Here is a 5,618-nt window from a genome sequence, read left to right on the forward strand (position 1 = left end):
TGGATCTGCCACTGGATATTTTGAAAATTTCGTATGGAAATAAATGAAGCCGAAGCTTCCAGGGGCTTCGCCCCCTGGCCCCCAACCAAGGCTTGGTCCTATGGCCCAAGGCTTATTTTTTTATTTAGTCTCCCCCTCCCACATTTTCAATCAGGGATCGACGCCCTTGTATCCTACTGTACGTATAAGCACACATTCTCTATGGGAAAACCGATTTTTCAAGTATAATATATCCTATACTGTATTGCCAAATTGCGTACTAGCACGCATGTGATAATGATAGAAACTGGACGTCATGTCATCCCAAGATTCCGCTGGAAAAACGCATATGTAAAATATGTGATTCAGGAGAAGTCGAGGATGAATCTCATTTTATTATCAAATGTAATGCTTACAATGACATGAGAGTATTGCTATTCAATTACCTGCAAAATGCCATCTCCAATTTTGACCTGTATCATGTGAGTAGTATGGTGTCATCCGATTTTGACACCCTCTCCCCTTAGGAAAAATATATTAAAAATGTATTTTTTTTTAAAGAGAGTCCGTCTATAGCAAATAATAATTTGAACTAGTTGCTATATAAACTAATTGTGTCGATTTAAGAAAGCTATGTCGCACGTTCGACATACAGTATACGCTTATACATTTTCTGTTACTATATTTTGTATTTGACTGTATCATGATTGTTTTGATGATGGCAATAAAGTTACTATTACTTACTGTCACTGTTACGTCTCAATGCGTTGTTGTAAAGTGCTGGGAACAGTGAGATAGGGACCCAGTGGCCTCCCCCGGGTCCATTTGGAATGGGACTGACTCTGAAGGCGCGTTAGTAAAATGCTAGATAGTAGTAGGAGGACGGCGAGGCCCCTCCGGGCACCATTCTGAATGGGGATCCAGGGATGTGCCCTCAGACCTCACGGGTGTTACACCACTGTCGACGATCTCCATTCTTCTCTATACTGATCCTCAATTCTTCTCATTCTCCGTACTTCATCCTTGTCCACTCCTTGATGTTGCTTAGACCTCTCTAACTTGTTCTTGGCCTTCCTTTCCCTCTTTCACCTTCTAATTTTCATCCAAACTTTCGCACTCTGTATTCCATTTCTTCTTAAATATATAAAAAAAAATTATAATTCTTTCCTTTATAACCAATAAATATATGAAAAATAATGAAGGTAAAAGAAAATGCTTCTTGTAATTTATTTTGAAAATGCTAAGACACTGGCATTCTTGAATTGCTAGAGGAATGTTGTTATAAATTTTATGCTCAAGCGATTTTAAATGAACCTTCATTACGACACAGTTAAAATTGGGATAACGAATGGGAATACCTCGTAGAATATCCATGCCGGTCAATAACAATTACGCAAGCGGGAGCAATACAAATTATAATTAGTTATATTATATAGGCTTATAGCCGGCAACTTCGTACATGCATATTTTGCATCATGGTGAAGTAGAAAATGTAGCCGTGTTAGTCTAGATGATAAACAGAAAATTGAAGACAAACTTCACTTTACATGCTAACAAATTTATCTTTCGACCACACAGTGGTCTTGATTACGAATGTGATCTTCATTCACCTGATGAAGAATACTGTGTGGTCGAAAGCTCGTGTGTCAATAAAACATGTTATTATGTAAAGTGTTGTTTGTCTTCAATTTACATATTTTTTATATTGTGCAGTTCAATTCTATTAAATTTGCAATTAACATTATATTAAATCTAATTTTTAATTGATTTTAATTAAATTTTAAAATGAAAAATCTTTTAAAACGATTTTGAAATAAAATACTGTATTTATAAACGTTTATTAATTTTCAAGACAAAAATGCTAACTTATATTATTATATATATGTATATATAATTATATATATATATCTATATATATATATATATATATATATATATAATTTTCTTCTCAGTGGTTTAAAACTCATGATGGCCCACTCACTCACCGAATCGAGAATGACCCAATTCAATTAAGGGTTCATTAGCCTGAAGCAGGTGACCGAAGTAATTGCTGAAACCGTTGCTAAGGTAAGCCACTAATTGGTTCAACCACAGACCCTATATAGGGTCTGTGGTTCAATAGATAATTCTATACTAAATTTTTAGAACCAGATGAAATTCTTTGTGATAATGCTTTTAGAAAAAAAAATAGTGGAAAATACAGTAGCACATTACTAATTTGCTGGGAAGAAGAAGGATATTTATTTGAAAGCAGTAGTACGAAGTTGTACATGCCTTGTCAAAAATAATATAGATGGAGTTGTAGTTCAGGATGATACACCCTTGTTATTCAAATTGTTGACGTGGTGGTCCGTAATCCAGCCATGCTGCCTCGGCAACCCAACTTCCATAACTTCATTCACAAATATTCCTCTTGGAAACAGTTCCTATTTCGATTAAAACGTAAAAATGACTATAAGAATTTAAACCACCTTTAAAAAAAATAACAAAAACATTTGTGGAAGCCGGAGTAGTTTTAAAATAATGGGGACTAATATCTCCTGACATCCTTAATCGTCAATTGAATTTTACGTGCATTATTTATATTTAAGTTTTTTATGCTTAAAACGAACTTCGACTAGCACCACGACTAAATCACGAGAACCTCAACTAAAATGATACCTCCGCAGCAGGGGTGGCCCCAGCGGGTGGCCAGGTGCCACGGCCCCGTCGGGGAGAAATACCACAATTCGTCGAGGAGGAAAAAAAATGTATAGGCCTATGTATTTTTTACATATTAGTAGACTCAAAAATCGATCAAATAAGCCTTCGAAACCCCCGAAATCGTCATATTTTTCGTCTTGGACATTGCCCACGTTTTTCGTCTTGGACATCGCCCAAGCGGTCACGTAGCTTCTTCGTAGCAACAGCAAAGATGGTGCCACCCTCGATCGGTCTCAACATTTGAAGGGCCAAATTATTTTTACAGTTGATCTTGCGGGCCAAAAGATAATCTCAAAGTTGTAAGCAACTTGTTATACTATATGAAAAATCATTACAAAACAAAAGTGGTGGAGCCAAGATTTGCCGGATGGCAGGGGAGGGGCGATGTCCCGGAACCTCTAAATGGGACCAGGGGCGCCCAGGGCCCTAAAGCCCTGAAAATGTAGAGATTTCGAATGTTTGTACGGCCTCATATTCTGTAAAAGCAACATAGATTATTTTTTCCCTCCCAAACGAATTGTGTTGATTCTCTGTCGGTTGGGAGGGCTGGCCGCCTCTCTCTCTCTGATCCCAACTGGAACCATCATTTAATATCAAATATATATATATTCATCAAATGATTATTACATGTAAAACAATTTAAAAATTCTTTTTAAAAGATTACAAAGCTGTGGGAATAATTAATTTAAATTATTGTGGGATTGATCTTATACCAAGTAACTGGAGATTTCTTTATGAACTTAAAAAATACGCCCCAGTATGTATAATTGCACATCAAAAGAATTGATTAATATTGTATTTAAAATTGTCCTAACATAAATAATTAAAGTAGAGAGATACATTTTTCTATAAATTTATACGAATAGAGTCGGGAATAAATGATTTTCTGTACCTCAAGTGTTGGAAATTTCAATCTAAAACCAGACCTACTAACTATGTAATTGTTAACCACGAAATATTTAATTTCTGTTACCATGCCTTTATAAATTAATTGTGAAGTCAATGGATCTGGCTATCGATAATGTAGGCTTAATGTCCCCAAACACGGTCAATCAATCAATCAATCAATTATTGGATCCACTTTGATACAGTAGCACTCATACGAAATGCATGGTGCATACATAAGTAAAGAAACATACAAAAATAAAATAGGCCTGCATTAAATTACTAGCTATTGGTTCGGTTTCACAGTAAATTTAGACGAGCGACGATCATCTGATAACCTAAAATACTAGTCTGGCGCCCCCTAGAGTTTCGATGTTTTTGTTGACCAGTAACAACTGCACAATACTTACATGATACTGTATAGTAATTCCGTTACATTGTCGGCTGTACCATGTAATTGATAACAAAATATTTTATGTTATTCTAGTTAAACACTTTTTGAGTTTTTAATTCAAAGAATAAAATATCATATGAAAAACAAATTGTTATTCCAAACAGAATTATAAATTAATATGTGTACGTATCTAATGATAAAGAATAAACACATTTTATCTGAAGTTTGTATAAGATGCTTTACATTTTTTTAGTTAATCAATCTAATATATAAGTATTTGTATTTGTTATAAAACTCTAATCAAGAGAAAGGCAGTTACGAGGTTTAAAATATAATATTTCGAAAAAATTATGATTCCGAACAGATAGGGAGCCCATGCCCATAGCAGGCCCTATCCAATGATAAAGAATAGGCAGATTTTGTCTGAAAATAGCATAGGTTGAAAGCTTGGTAAAATCGTTAATTATTCGTTAAAACATATATGTGTTTGGATTACTTTCAAAACTCTACTCAAGAGAAAGTCAAATATGATCTTGAAAATATAGCTTTTCCAAAAATATATGATTCCGATCAGATGGGCCTACAGAATTTATGTATCTAATGGTAAGATTAGGCAAATTTTGTCTGAAAGTAGTATAGGTTTAAAGCTTGGTAAAATCGTTAATAGACCTTTCCGGGCTGTCAATCAAACTTCCAAGTAACCAATCAGAACAAGGCATATACGCCCTGTTTACAAACAAGTTTTCCACACAAACACACGAGTTACGAGTTTGTGCAGTACCTCCATGATTGGAGTGCCTGTGTATTCGTTGGTACTGTTTGTATAATCTTTGAAGTGTTCAAGGTTGCCCTTTTGGCGTTCCATAAGTATGGAACAGAAGCGACGTGGATGATATGACCATGGAGGTATAATCATGGAATAATACCTCCGTGATATGACTATGCAGTAGGAAACCTTTACCATGAAGCCAAAAAAAAAGAGAAAAAACAATTGCCTAGGCCTACTGTCAGTGGAATATGACTTGTGGAAGACGGCATGTCCTATATTTCAACAGGGTAAACAAGCATACAGCTCAACGGTAGGATTTCATTATTTAAGTTAAGTGAGGCCTACAAAAATAGGGTGACAGACGATCGGGCACACGAGACGATCGGGCACAGACGATCGGGCCCGTTTTTGGACGATCGGGCCCACTTTTGATCGTCTCGAAAACGGGCCCGATCGTCTCTTGGGACCGATCGTCTTCAAGGAAAACTGGATATTGGGCCCGATCGTCTGCTGACAAAATCGAAAATTTCCAAAACCATTTTGGCTTGCCTAGGTCAATTTCGTCCCGTCAAATGACAAAATGTATGGAGCGCCGCGTTGTTGCTCCGCGAGTTCTTGGCATGCAGAATCGAAAATTTCCAAAACGTTTTCGTCAATTTCGGCAGTCGAATGACTATTACACCGGGGAGGAGTTAATTCACCCTCTTCCGATTATACCAAATATATATTGGTGCATTCTGTTCTGTGGAACCATGTTTTGAGCCTTCCATATGCTATATATTTTGCTATTCTCATGTTTTTCTTTAGCTTGACAAAGGTTGATAACCGAAAACGTTGCTCACTTGAATAAAATTATATATCTGGCAACTTATTACCATCTCTCCGGAG

The sequence above is a fragment of the Anneissia japonica genome, unplaced genomic scaffold (genome assembly GCF_011630105.1).
Source record: "Anneissia japonica isolate Jap-2015-1 unplaced genomic scaffold, ASM1163010v1 scaffold1709_len327053_cov138, whole genome shotgun sequence".
NCBI classification, from domain to species: Eukaryota; Metazoa; Echinodermata; class Crinoidea; order Comatulida; family Comatulidae; genus Anneissia; species Anneissia japonica.